The sequence below is a fragment of the Loxodonta africana genome, chromosome 19 (assembly GCF_030014295.1).
Source record: "Loxodonta africana isolate mLoxAfr1 chromosome 19, mLoxAfr1.hap2, whole genome shotgun sequence".
NCBI lineage: Eukaryota > Metazoa > Chordata > Mammalia > Proboscidea > Elephantidae > Loxodonta > Loxodonta africana.
The window spans coordinates 7638488-7653643 of record NC_087360.1 but is presented as its reverse complement, the minus strand read 5'-3'; the positions used below and the strand labels follow the sequence as shown (position 1 = coordinate 7653643).

Here is a 15156-nt window from a genome sequence, read left to right as displayed (position 1 = left end):
TAGTGTCCATCAACAGATAAATTATGGTACACACACACAATGGAACATACTACGTGAAAGTAAAGAACAATGATGGATCTGTGAACTATCTCACAACATGGATGAATCTAGAGAGCATTATGCTGAGTGAAATAAGTCCATCACAAAAGGACAAATACTGAGACGACTATTATGAAAACCCAAGAAAAGTTTTACCCACAAAAAAAAAACAGTCTGCATGGTGCTCAGTTACCACTACCAACTGCTCTGACAGGAATCACAATAGAGGGTGCTGGATAGAACAAGAGAAATGTAGAACAAAATTCAAATTCACACACACACAAAAAGGGCCAGACTTACTGATCTGACACAGGCCAGAGGAACCCCTGAGACTGTAGCCCCTGAACACCCTTCTAACTCATAATTGAAGCCGCTCTCTTAAGTTCACCTTTCAACCAACAGCACTAGGTTTTTTTTTTTAGGTTCTAAATCAATAAAACACGTGAGGAACACACTTCTTAGATCAATCAAGTATGTGAGACCAAATGGGCAACATCTGCCCAAAAGCAAAGACAAGATGGGAGGAAGGGACAGGGAAACTGGATGAATGGACACGGGGAACCCAGGATGGAAAGGGGGTGAGTGTTAACACAATGGAGGGATTGAAACCAATGCCACAAAACAATTTGTACATAAATGTTTGAACAAGAAACTAATTTGCTCTGTAAATTTTCACCCAAAGCACAATAAAATTTTTTTTTTAAAGGTGGTAAGACTGCACCCTGTCAAAGGGAGAAAACTTGCAAGACCAGGAAAAATAAGGCAGTGCCTGTGAATTAAGGCTCTCACAGATTTCACTGTACTACATTATGGTGGTTTAAAACCCACCCAGTGGGACTCTGTGGGAGCAAGACCTGGTGATCTGCTTCCATAAAAATTATAGCCCAGGAAACCCTATGAGGCAGTTCTACTCTGACACATTGGTTCTTTAGAAGTCCAACTCAACAAAAACGACAACAGCATTATCGTGAGGACTAAGAAAGAGAAGGTAGACAAGTTGTCAGCCCACAACTAGGCCAGTTGATAAATGGTACCATCATTATTGTCATTACCAAAATAATTAATAACATGGTATACAATTATTATGTATCTTTTACTACGTTTAAATAATTTAACACATACATTTGTTAAGGACCCTATGGGTCAGAGCAGAACTGCCCCATAGGGTTTTCAAAGAGCAGCTGGTGGATTCAAACTGCTGACCTTTTGGTTAGCAGTCTGAGCTCTTAACCACTTCACCACCAGGGCTCCAAACCTACAAGGCCTTAAATTATCTACCCCAACTCCACCCAAGGCTCCCAACTCAGTAACTTTGTACTTGCTGCTGCCTCTTCTTAGAATGTTCTTCCTTCTAGGATCTAGATTTCTTCACCTCCTTTAGGTCTCTGCTCAGAAGTCACATTCTCCATAGCCTTCACCAGACTTGAGTTTGGCATAACTGGATGGTGCCCAGCTACCACCACCAACTGCTATGACAGGGATCACAATAGGGGGTCCTGGACAGAGCAGCAGAAAAATGTAGAACAAAATTCTAACTCACAAAAAAAGACCAGACTTACTGGTCTGACAGAAATTGGAGAAACCCTGAGAGTATGGTAATGGGGAACCCGAGGTCAAGAAGGGGAGTGTGTTGACATGTCATGGGGTTGGCAACCAGTGTCACAAAACATTATGTGTATTATTTAATGAGAAACTTGTTTGCCCTGTAAACCTTCATCTAAAGTACAATAAAAACATAATAAAACTTTGTCTACACAATGTTAACAAACATGAGTCTTTTTACCTCACTTAACTTTCCACTTTATCCAAGTTATGGGCTTTTTCTCTCCCCTCCTTGCACACATGAGGTCTGAGGTTGAGTGTGTTTTTTCTGATATAAAGAGAGGACAATGTTGTTCATTAGTCATGGCGAGCCTACAGTTCTTTGCAGTATTGTTGAAGTGTTGTGATATTGGAAGCTATGGGCTATAATTTGGTCTCATTTCAGACTCTTTCAACAAATATTTATTGAGCAGCCACTCTGTGCCAAATGCTGTTCTAGGTGCTGGAGGTACAGAGTGAATAAAACACAAGAATCCCTGCTCACTTAGAACTTTCTTCAAGAAGAGGAGGCAGGCAATAAATTAAGTAAATAAAATGTATATTAGTATGTTGTTTTTTTGTTAGGTGATGTTCAGTTGATTTTGACTCATAGAATAGAACAGCCCCAGAGTTTTCTAAGCTATAATCTTTACAGGAGATCGCCAGGTTTTTCTCCCATGGAGCTACTGGATAGGTAGTATGTTAGAAAGTGATAAAAGATAAGGGAAAAAAAAAATCAGGGAAGGGAGAATATAAAGTTTTGGGAATAGGGTTGGGGCTGTGGAAATTTTAGATGGGGTGATAAGAGGAGACCTCACTGACAACGTGACTTTTTTTTTATTGTACTTTAGATGAACGTTTACAGGGCAAACTAGTTTCTCATTAAACAATATGCATATTGTTTTGTGACACTGGTTGCCAACCCCACATGTCAACACTCTCTCCTTCTCAACCTTGGGTTCCACATTACCAGCTTTCCTGTCCCCTCCTGCCTTCTCCTCCTTGCCCCTGGGCTGCTGCACCCCTTTGGTCTTGTTATATTTTATGCTCGCTATGAGTTGGAATCAATTCAAAGGCACTGGGTTTTTGTGTCTAATCTTTGGCTGAACGGTAAACCTCAGCAGTGACTTCATTACTGAGCTAAAAGGGTGTTCGGGGGCCACACTCTCCGGGTTTCTCCAGTCTCTGTCAGACCAGTAAGTCTGATCTTTTTTTGTGAGCCAGAATTTTGTTCTACATTTTTTCCAGCTCTGTCTGGGACCCTCTATTGTGATCTCTGTCAGAGTAATTGGTGGTGGTAGTTGGGCACGATCTAGTTGTGCTCGACTCAGCCTGGTGGAGGCTATGGTAGTTGTGGTCCATTAGTCCTTTGGACTAATCTTTGCCTTATGTCTTTGGTTTTCTTCAATCTCCCTTGCTCCAGGCAGGGTGAGATGAGTTAAGAGTGGAGCATCTTAGATGGCCACTCATGAGCTTTTAAGACCACAGACACTACTCACCAAAGTAGAATGTAGAACATTTGCTTTATAAATTCTGTTATACCAATTGAGTTAGATGTCCCCTGAGACCATGGTCCCCATAGCCCTCAGCCCAGTAATCTAGTCCTTCAGGGAGTTTCCACAAAGTTTTCTTTTAATGTTAACAAATAATAAACTCATCTTCCTGTGGCTTTACTACACTAGTTTCCTTTTTTTCTTTAGCTTTTACTTCTATAAAGCTGGCCTTGAAACTTATGGACCTCATATTTTCAATTATCTAAGTAATAAACATTTACTGAGCACATGGGACTCTGTAGAACCCTGCAGAAATCCTGCTATAAAGTGAAAGACAAGGTCCCTGCCCTTGTCTGGAAGACCAGAAATATATCTATGGATAATAATGAACATTACGCAGCCAATATGTGACAAATTCAAAGGTACCTACCTTTGTATGCAGCCCTGGCGGTGCAGTGGTTAGAAGCTCAGGCTGATAATCAAAAGGTCAGCAGTTCAAATCCACCAGCTACTCCTTGGAAACCTTATGGGGCAGTTCTACTCAGACCTATAGGGTCACTAGGAGTTGGAATCGACTTGACAGCAATGGGATTACCTTTGTATGGGATATACCCAAACTCACTGCTGTCAAGTTGATTCTGACTACTAGTAACCCTATAGGACAGAGTAGAATTGCCCCATAGGGTTTCCGAAGCTTTAATCTTTACGGAAGCAGGCTACCACATCTTTTTCCCGTGGAGAAGCTAGTGGGTTGCAGCCACCAGCCTTTCGGAGAGCAGCTGAACACTTACTTAATAACTGCGCCACCAGGCCTCCCTTTGTATGGGGTATAAGAGGACCAATTCATCCGTTACACACCATCCACTGGATTTAAAACCCCAACAGAGGCAGTACTAGAGTCAATCCTTAGTAAGTTCACACTCATTTGTGGGTCATATGAGATCAACACCCATGGAAGCAGCAGTCAAGAAATGAAATGATGGATTGGGCAAATCTGCTGCAAAAGACCTCTTTAAAGTGTTAAAAAGCAAAGATGCCACTTTGAAGACCAAGGTGCACCTGACACAAGCCATGGTATTTTCAATCGCCTCACATGCATGCGAAAGCTGAACAATGAATAACGAAGACCGAAGAAGAATTGATGCTTTTGAATTACGTGTTGGCAAAGAATACTGAATATACCATGGACTGCCAGAAGAACAAACAAATCTGTCTTGTAAGAAGTAGAGTCAGAATGTTCCTTAGAAGCGAGGTTGGAGAGACTTTGTCTCACGTACGTTGGACCAGCTCCTGGAGGAGGACATCATGCTTGGCAAAGTAGAGGGTCCGTGAAAGACAGGAAGACCCTCAGGATGGATTGACACAGTGACTACAACAAGGGGCTCACACAGCAACAACTGTGAGGATGGCACAGGACCAGGCAGTATTTCATTCTGTTGTACACAGGGTCGCTATGAGTCAGAAGCGACTCGAAAGCACTTAACAATGATGACAACATGGGATGTGACTGACCAAAAAAAAGGATAAATCAGAAGAGCACTGAATTCTAAACTCCTAAAAGACAGAAATCAGATTGGCTTATGCTGTGCTCCTCAAGTTGGACCAACAGCAATCATTGAAAAAGTAGGGAAGGGCAAGGTCTTAATTATCAGTCAGAATACCTAGGCCAGATCCTGCCCAGTTGTGCTATTTTACCTCTTCGAACCAGGCCTATAGGAAGCCTAAGACATACTTCACAGCATTCTCTGAACCTAAAAAAGCCAACACAAGCACTTGTACAAGCCATCACCCAGTTTCTTCGCTTTAATAAAAGCCACCTTTGCTCTTTGCCAGAGACTCACTATACTAATTGAATAATGAGGCAACTGGACTCAGAATGCTTGAGTTCAAATCCAGACACCACTTACTAGCCATGTGACCCTGGGCAAGTTACTTGACCTACGTCTCCTCTATAAAATGAGGATGGTGATAGCACCTACCTCATTGGGCTGGGGAGATGAAATGAGATAAAGCACAGACTTGCCCAGAGTCTGGCCACAGAAAGCCCTCAATAAATGCTAATTGCTATTATTTCCAAAGAAAAATGCCCCAAGGCTGAGGAACAACATGCCTGAGGATGCTTGCAAAAGGTTATCATTAAACACAAAAGTCAAACACATTCAGGCTTCTGACTTATGGATCCTACAGGTAATAATAATCACAATAATAAAACAATCAGAACCATAACCTGAAAGAGAGCAGCAACAACGCTAGTATTTCCGGGGCTCTTTAGAGGCCAGGAAGGGTCCTAACCCTAAAGAGAAAGGAGAAGGCGAGACAGCTGAATCAGAATTTTAAAAAGTAGAATCTTCTCCACCCTCCTTTTTAAACACAATAATGGGCGCCCAAGTTTTGCTAAAAACGGGTATCTAAAACGATGACAGGCTTAAAGTATAATTTCTTCCTACCGAAGAGGTGGGGCTGCGAGGGGGGAGGGGAGAGTGCACCCATCCTGCCAAATGGAAAAGCCACATGCTGTGGAGACACAGCCGCGTTCAGGATCGACCCCAAACCAAAATCACATTTTCTGAAGCACGGGATCGCAAAATTAGGGACATCAGAAGGCTCGGCTTTCACCATAACGTCTGGACAAGTGTCATCTGTCTTCTGAGCCCATGTCCTGCCGAGGCAGGAGGCTGGGGTTACTGGCCAGTTATTTCAGAAATCCGGGAGCTGTGTGCCCACCTCTTCCCATCCACCTTCTCCGAGAACCACAGCCCCACTCGGGAGGAAAACAAAAGCCACGGCAGCCAGGCCGGAGGCCACGGGGCCAGGCGGCCACGCCAGGGCGGCCACGGTGCCTCCGTCCCGGCTCGCCGGCACCGGCGCCCAGGGCCCGGGGACTGCCCAGGTGACGGGGCGCTCCCGGGGCAACAGGTCCTGCGGGCCTCGGAACCCGGGGGCCGCCGACCCCGACTCCGCCCGGCCCCGGGAAGGGGAGCGAGCGGGGCGGCCGGGCGGAGCGGCGCCCGAGCGGCGCGGGGGCAAGGAGTCCAAGCTCCATCTTGAGGCGGGCGCAGGAAGGGAAGGCCCGGCTGCGCGCCGACAGGGCCGGCCACTTTTCCGGCTCGGCAGGGAGGACCGGGACCCCTGGTTCCTCCGGGGCCGCCCCCTGAAGGTCTCGGGGTCCCCTCGGGAGCGCCCCAGCGCGCGGGACTCGGCCCCTCACAGACGCCGGGCCGGGCCATGAGCCCCGAGCCGCCGGCAGGAGAGGCCCGGGGAGGCGGGACGCGAGGGGGACGGGGAAGGGGAGAGGGTCCGCGCAGCGCCCGCTCACCGCTGGCCGGCCGCCGCCTCCCGCCGCCTCCCGCCGCCGCCGCCGCTCGCCGCCACCTGCCCCTCCGCAGCAGCAGCCGCCGCCGAGGCCGCCGCCTCCCGCCTCCCGGCTCGTCGGCTAGGGGCGTGGAGGAGCGTGACGCGCCGGCAGGGCGGGCGCTCGCCGCCGGGAGAAGACGCCGCGGCGGCCCCTCCCCGCGCGCGCCTCAGGCCCCGGCCCGCGCCCCGCGCCCCCCGCGCCCCCGCCGGCCGCCCTCTGCCCCCGCCTCGGCGACCGGGGGGCCGCGACCCCGACCCCCGCGCCCGCAGCCCGCCCCTCAGATTTTCCTCCCAGGGCGGGAGGTGTGAGGGAAACCCGAGAGGCCTGCACTCAGGCGCTTCCCATCATTTCGGCTAATTCCCCGTTTTCTGGAAGTGTTCCTAGAATTTGCAAGTCACACCCTATAGCTCCGTGCGATCTTGACCACAGTCTCTTAGTTAAGGACGGAGCCCTTTTCCCAGGGTGAGAAATCCTTTGAAACAAACTGGAAGGAGCTGCCCAGAGCAGGTTAGGCTTGGGAAGGGCCATCTGCCCTCCCCGCCCCTCCAGGGAAAAACCGAGGGTTTAACACCCAGACTGGCTCCGTGAGTTTGAGAAAAGCCTCTTTTATTCGCCCCAGCCGCTTGGACCGAAGCCCTGGTTCTTGTCCCGTCGTCCTTCCTCCGCCCCAGGGATCTCCTTTAAAAGCTTTTGAAAGCGACTGGCGGGGCGGCAGCAAACAGCCCGCTCGGGCTGGTGCAGCAGAGAGCGGCCAGCATTGCACTCCCATGGACCACGGCAACCCCAGATGGGCCGCTCTACCGGGGAATCTGCAGCTGTCGGGGAACCCCAGGCTCTGCAACGACTCAGTGGTGGGGAGGGGGGCCCGGGGCTCCCTCCTCCTCCAGGGTAGGGGAGAATAATCAAGAGGGTGACCTCCTTCCTGACCTTTTTTCAAAGCACCGTGCTCCCTGAACCGACAGGCGTGCACAGAGCAGGGAAAGGGAGTGCAGAAGTTGTGAACAAAGTCCATTTATCTGACGGCCCCTCCCCTCCCCTCCTCCCTTCGTGCTTCCTAATTCAGCATCACACTAATTTACAAGCTGCAAGATCAGGTGGTGGCGTACCCCTGAAATCCAGCACCCATATTCCTGATCTGGGAGACACATCTCACCCCCTCATCTAGACAATCTTTGCAGCTCTAGTCTGTAACCTGCGGCATCTAGAGATTGCCGTTCATGGTGGGGTGTGACTAACAATGATGTTTTTATCTTTTGGACTCTACTTACTCTGTTGAGCTTGTCTTTATTTAAAATGTTGGTAATTTGTCCGTCGTGGATTATTTTGCACTAACTTTGATATTTTTAAAATATTGCATTGAAATAGGGTTTCTCAGGAGGACTGAGTTTTTAGCACCCCCTTAAATTTTGTTCCTGAGGCCTAGCCTCAGCCCTGCTATACTGAGCACTGCTGTGCTGAGAATCAGAGTGGCCAGTGTTAGAACCACAGAAGTTGCTCAGTCCTACCTCAAAATAAACATTCAGATTCTGTTTTTAGATCAAGCCACTGTGCATTTTTATATGAATGTCTTCTATAAAAGTATTAGAACAGCTCAACTGAAAGGACTTTGGAAGATGGAAGGGAAGTGGCAGAAGCAGAAGCCATGTCTTCAAGTCCATTCAGACTTGTAGTGACTCTGTGCAACACTTAAGCTGCCCATGTTTACCTTGGCAATTACTGAACCTTTCGGAACCGGTTTGAAGCCATGATTTTAAAGTTCTCAGAACTCCAAATTCTCACGGATTCCAGATTTCCTGGAGCCATTGATGTAAATAAAGCCCCAAAACTGTTGCCCTGAGGTAATCTTTAAACCTTAAGTCAAAAATATCCCGAGAAGTCATCTTTAAACCAATCAGTAAGTTAGTTAATTTAGTTGAGAATGTTTGCCTTGAACACTGTGCTCCTCTGAAGAACTACCTAAAAAAAGAAGAACTACCTATACAGGAGCAATTTGACAACAGCATCTGGAAAGGTCAGATAAGAAGCTTGGGGGGCAGTGAGTTCATTTTAATGGGAGAGAGATAACTCAGAAGAGGAGGGTGAGAATGGTCGCACAACTCGAAGAACGGAATCAATGTCACTGAATTGTACATGTAGAAACTGTTGAACTGGTGTATGTTTTGCTGTGTATACATCCAACAACAATAAGAACAAATTGAATAAAAGTATTTAAGGTCCTCAATCAAAATAGGTAGAGAATTGCCTCCACAAAATGGTAGGCATCCGGGGTTTGTTTCTGTGCAGCTCTGTAGCATGAATTCTTTCTCTGACAGTTTTCTGCAGTACATACAAATTTGTTTTGTTTATTGGCTATCACACACACACACAAATGTAAATTCCACAGAGGCTGAGGTTGTCGACTCTTATTCACTGTTGTATTCTCAGGCCTACTAGAATAATGATTGGTCCATAAAAAATAATGATTGGTCCATAGTAGTTTAAAAAGAGATGGATTGTAAGACTTCCATTTCTACATAACTGGGGACTTTTTCCCTGTACTTTGTTTTTATTCCTTAAAAAAAATGTTTTTTCACAGCAGCCCAGGGGCAAGGGTGAGAAGGTAGGAGGGGACAGGAAAGCTGGTTAATGGGGAGCCCAAGATCAAGGAGGGAAGAGTGCTGACATGTCATGGGGTGGGCAACAAATGTCACAACACAATGTGTGTATTGTTTAGTGAGGAACTAATTTGCTGTGTAAACCTTCATCTAAAGTGCAGTAAAAAATTAAAATAAAATGCATTAGTTATTCTGAAAACTCAAAAAAAAATTTTTTTTAAGAACCGTAGATGTTCATTACATAACATTTGTAATACCACACTTCCAGGGACAATTACTGTAAACAATGTTTTAAAAATAATTCATTACCGTTTAGAAAGATTTTTAAACCTCCCACTAAGACACTAATAAGTCTTCTGACCATTCAAGAACAACATTCAGTATAAAATAGTGCGTGGAAAGTACTTTGTAAATTGTAAACTGCTTTTTTTTTATAAAGATGTGAGGATTTATAAAGTTAAAAAAAAAAAAGCTGTCAAAACAAGGACAAAAACAATTTTTAAATTAAAAATAATCTTTTTCTTTCTTTTTTTGGTGAGGTTCCTGAACCATGATACGTAGGAAACAATTCAAAATTTAACTCCTAAGAAATAGTCTATGATTAAAATAGTCTTTATGAAAAGGCATAGAAATTTATTTAAGTATGCTATTTTTAAAAAAGGAGCCCTGGTAGTGCAGGGGTTAAGTGCTCCACTGCTAAGCGAAAGGTCAGCAGTTAGAACCTACCAGCCATTATATGGGAGAAAGACATGGCGGTCTGCTTCCGTAAAAATGACAGCCTTGGAAACCCTATAGGGCACTTCTACTCTGTCCTGTAGGATCCCTATGAGTTGGAATCCACTTGACAGCAACAGATGTGTTGTATATTTTAAAATTACATCTACTTCTATTAGCGTTGTTTCAAAAATGAGAGTCAAATTAATTTCGTGCACTCATTCAACAAATATTTATTGAATTCCTGCTGTGTCCCAGGCACTGCTCCAGATACTGGGAAGGCGGAGGAGACAGCAGTGAAGATCAAGTCCCCAGCTCTCCAACTGCTGACTTCTGCTACCTGGTTTACTGAACCAGGGAAGGGGTGGGTGGGTAATGATCACTGGTCTGTGAATTCCACTGGATTTATGTTCACAATAGACCACACCACTTGTCGAATTTATTTCAGCTCTGCTAAAAATTTAGGGAAGGAGCCCTGGTGGTGCAATGGTTAAGCGCTCGGCTGCTAACCAGAAGGTAAGTAGTTGGAGCCCACAAATTGCTCCAGAGGAGAAAAGACCAGGTGACCTGCTCCCTTAAAGATGACAGCCTAGGAAATCCTATGGGGCAGTTCTGCTCTGTCTTATAGGGTCTCTGTGATTCAGAATTGACTAGACGGCATACAACAACAACAACAAAAATTTAGGAAGAGATTTATAAAAACCCTTACAAGAGGAATGTTTAATTGTGTCTGAAATTTTGGGGAATATTACCATTTCCTTGCAAAGCTAAGGAGCTAGTGCTGGTTCATTAAATCCAAAAGTGACTAAACCAGAGTAAAGCAGCCTTGAAGTACAAAGAAAGGAACCAACAACAACAAAAATAAATCCCGAAACACATGACGAAGCATTCATTATCTGGATGGAAAATTAATTTTGGACTGAATCCAAATAAGACTGTCTGCTGTATCTACTTCATACAAACAACGCTGATGATAGTGGTTTCGTGGAATTAAAAAAAAAAAAAAACTAAACGATGAGAGAATGACAAGCTACAACATTTGCATTCATAACGATCGCCTGGTCAAAGAAAACCATCTTGTGAAAACAAAAGCCAAATTGTACACGTTTGGTTAACAAAGAACAATGCCAGTGAGGCCGCACATCCTGATGTGAACTGTGTTTAAGGCCTTCTTTTTTTTTAGTGCTTTGAGTGTGTGTAGTTTCATGATGGTTCAACGCTGTGGCTTCTAAAAAGGTTCCCATCACAAAAATTTTTGAGATCCTGTGACTCTTATCCAGTAAAAGCAAAACACTAGTCAAATCAGGGATTAAGGCAGCAGTTCTAACTCAACATTTGTTGGATGCATGAAGAGTTGAGCTTATCTTCAGCAAAAGTCAAGCAAGACTCAAACAAATATGCATAGATGACTGTACATTGTAGCACTATTCACAATAGTCAAAAGGGGGAAACAGCCCAAATGTCCATCGATGGAAGAATGGGTAAACAAAATGTGGTCTATCCATACAACGGAATATTATTCAGCAATAAAAAGGAATGAAGTTCTGATCCAGCCTACAACGTGGAAGAACCTCAAAAGCATTATGCTAAGTGAAAGAAGCCATTCACAAAAGACCACATATTGTAGGATTCCATTTATATGAAAAGCCCAGAGTAGGCAAATCCATAGAGACAGATGAATATTGGTTGCCAGGGGCTGGGGGAGTTGGAGAGATGGAGAGGATGGAAAGTAACTTTTTGCATAAGGAGAATGTTCTGGAACTAGACAGAGGTGGAGGTCGTGCCATATTGTGAATGCAGTAAACGCCAGTAAATTGTTCACTTTATTTCATCTTTTTATTCACTTTAAAATGGTTCATTTTGTTATGTGAATCTCACCTCAATAAAAATAAATAAATAAAATAGATACTAAAAATAAAAAATCAAGAGATAAGCATGGGCTCACTTGTGCTTACTTACTAGTCTTCAGGGAACAATTTCACCAAAGATGTGGTGAAACCCATGTGAAATTGTTTACTACACACTAGAAAGTATGTTTATCTCGCTTATTGGATAGTCCGCCCCTGGGCATGGATCCTGTTTCATTTTCTACATGTGGAAATCCAATGGAAGACACTCTTGTGTCTCAGCCAGGGGACTGGAGACGGGCGGAAGCAGGATATGACATCGAAGAAATAAGAGAAAGTGCTGCCCTTCTAGGCCTGGGAAGTGATAGAGAGAGAGGAAGAAGAGAGAAAGATGAGGGAGACAAGTATGTAGGTTGAGATCTAGGAGAGGAAGCCTTTGTCCCCACTCCACATTTGAAACTCTGGAAGGAGTCCACTCATCTGTAGGGTGGTGTCTCTATGCCAACATTGTTAAGATGGTGTGGTATGGTCAGGCATCAGAAAGATCCAGTTGTGCTCCTCGGCCTGTCTCAGATAATCAGAGGCATGAATGCCTCAGTGAGAGCTTTGTGTACCTGCTCTGGGGCCCATTGTGGCAGCAGCATGGCAGAGACTCAGAGGTGTTTGCTTTGCCAGCAAGAGCAGGCAAGGCTGAGTCAGCAGGGAGGAGGCCACTGAGCTCTGACCGGGCCAAGAAACACCATATGTTAGCAGCAAACTCCAACCAAACACCCAGAACCAGGACAACCACACTTCAAAGGAGTCAGAGGTGGCTGACATCGCTAATTGCCCACCCAAGTCCCAATATCCATTTCTCTCTGTTTATTGAACAAATCCTGATTATATTTGGCATGGCAACTTGCCCAACAATTTTTGCTCACTTCCTATGAGTTTCCTTAGGAAAGTCTCCTAGAGGCACTTCTGGGAAAGCTTTTGCTTCCCTGGTAGGTGGGGATGGCCACAAATGCACTCTCTGAAGCTGATGTAGCAATGCTGTTATTCTGAGGTCATGATCAGGAAGACAAAACCAAGAGGCCAAGGATGGCAGAGCAGAGAGGTGAGACTTAAGGAGCCCTGGTGGGGTAGCAGTTAAAGCGGTTGGCTGCTCACCAAAAGGTCAGTGGTTGGAACTCATCAGCTGCTCTTGGTAGAAAAGACACCGATGGAGAAAAGACTTGGAATGAGCTCTGTGTAAGCATTACAGCCTAGGAAACCCTATGGGGCAGGTCTCTGTTATGTCAGGGGCACTGGGAGTTGGAATTGATTTGATAACACACAACAACAACAGGGAGAGACCTATTTATCTGGGCAAAGACCCTGATAAGAACCGAAACTGGAAGAATTAAATAAATATCAATGGTTAAGAGGCTAGTTGAAAAGGAACTTCGTGAAGAAAACCGAAACTGCTAGTAAAGATTTGTATTATTTTACTACTACACGTGTAACATCTTTCTGGGCTTTAGTCCAAAATTTTCAGAAAATGTACCTCACTTATGAATGCTTTGTGAATTTGAACATGCTTTTGGGGGCTGCTATGTAGTCCTGTATCCTGCTCCAAGGTGGGCATTGGTTCAGGGGAGAACTAAGGCTGGTTATAGGAGTTCAACTTCAGTGGAGAATCCTCAAACAACACTTGGATTAATAATGCCTGTAAACCACCTATGAATGCAAGCAGGAATGGTACTTTCACACAGAAATTATCTCATTGTTCTGGCCTCTGTCCCAGATAAGGTAATTTAACTTTCTGCACACCTGGGCAGGTCTCAGGTTGAACAATGACACCAACCATATGCATTAATTACCCATCTTTCTCCAGTATCTTCCACCCTTCCCCCTCTCCTGATCCCTTATTTGTATGTAAATACATTCAAGATCCTCTTTCTTAAAATCTAAATGAAACAAAACAAAATCCGCTTGCAACACTTCACACACCATGGCTGTAAATCTTTACAGAAGCAGACTACCACTAAATGGTAGACATGAAAAACTTAAATTGGCAAATATTGTCATGGATTGAATTGTGTTCCCCCAATATGTGTGTCAACCTGGCTAGGCCATGATTCCCAGTATTGTGTGGTTGTCCGCCATTTTGTGTTCTATGGAATTATCCTATGTGTTGTAAATCCTAACCTCTTTGATGTTAATAAGGCAGGATTAAAGGCAGTTATGTTAATGAGGCAGGATTCAATCTACACCATTAGGTTATATTTTGAGTCAATCTCTTTTTAGCAGAGAGGAGAGGGACCTCATTACCACCAAGCAAGAAGAGTCAGAAGAGCACATACATCCTTTGGAGCTGAGAAGCTCCTCGACTAGGGGAAGGTTAATCAAAATACCTTCCTCCAGAGCCAACAGAGAGAGAGAGAATGCCTTCCCGTGGAGCTAACACCCTGAATTCGAACTTCTAGCTTGCTAAACTGTGACGGAATAAACTTCTGTTTATTAAAGCAATCCACTTGTGGTATTTTCTGTTATAGCAGTACTAGATAACTAAAACAGTTGTGTTACAGATATTTTTACACCAATAAAAAATTGTCATTATCCTATAAAAAATCACAAGTTGGTATTAGAACTCATCATCTCAATCTTCCATTTCACTGTTCATCCATCAGCCCCTAAGACCTGAGAATCTTGGCATCTTAAATCCATTTTCTAATGAGTTGTACCACAGTGCATTTTCACTTCGTAACTATGTGAAAAATATAGTGATGAAAAGCAAAAATTGTCACCTCTGGTGAGGAAGCTAACTTTTTATGCTACCTTAAGGATTCCTGGTGGCTCAACGGCTAAGCACTCAACTGCTTACTGAAAGGTTGGTGGTTTGAAACCACCCGGCGGCTCCAAAGGAGAAAGACCTGGAGATCTGCTCCTGGAAAGGTTACAATCTAGAAAACCCTGTGGGGCAGACCTACTCTGTCACATGAGGTCACTGTGAGTCTGAATCAACTCAGTAGCACCTAAGAATAACGACATCTTCCTTTAGTCACCACATGACAAGACTTCAGTTTGCTAAAGTTAAGTCTCCTTTCTCTGTTTTACTTCAAGGAGCTTAAGAGCAAGAGAAAAACAGTTTGTATTTTTTTCTTATGATATAATCTTTATACATTACTTCTGGTTTAGCAGTAAAAATATAAACAATGAGCAAACAAATATACGTGTACATGTACCTTAAGGCTAAATGCAGTCACACAATAGATTTCATCTGAGTGAATTTATTCACGTATGGTATATCTGTCAGAAAGCAGAGCATATGACGATGGACAAAACGGTATTGCTCAAGGGCTAGAAAAAATACAATGTTTTCCTTGCCAAAAAAAGCTAACTTTCCAAGTGTAGGCTAATCTACCTGTAAAAAAAAAACTGCATAAAACACACTGCCTGGCAGAGAAAGCCAGACACAGATATTTTTTCCCTGTCTTCAAGCTAAAAATACATCCATAGTGAATAACAAGCAATAATGTGCTGCTTCAGATCTCAGAATCTGAGTAGCAAGG

General features: G+C 44.4%; 1 protein-coding gene across 1 annotated transcript in view; it reads right to left on the bottom strand.

Moving 5' to 3' along the window:
• Positions 1-6485, bottom strand: part of CLIP1 (CAP-Gly domain containing linker protein 1) — a 126033-nt gene extending 119548 nt beyond the window's left edge. Inside the window, exon 1 of the mRNA XM_064272140.1 lies at positions 6430-6485. The gene's annotated coding sequence lies outside the window, so the exon portion shown is untranslated. The remainder of the gene's footprint in view (positions 1-6429) is intronic.
• Positions 6486-15156: the final 8671 nt, after the last annotated feature.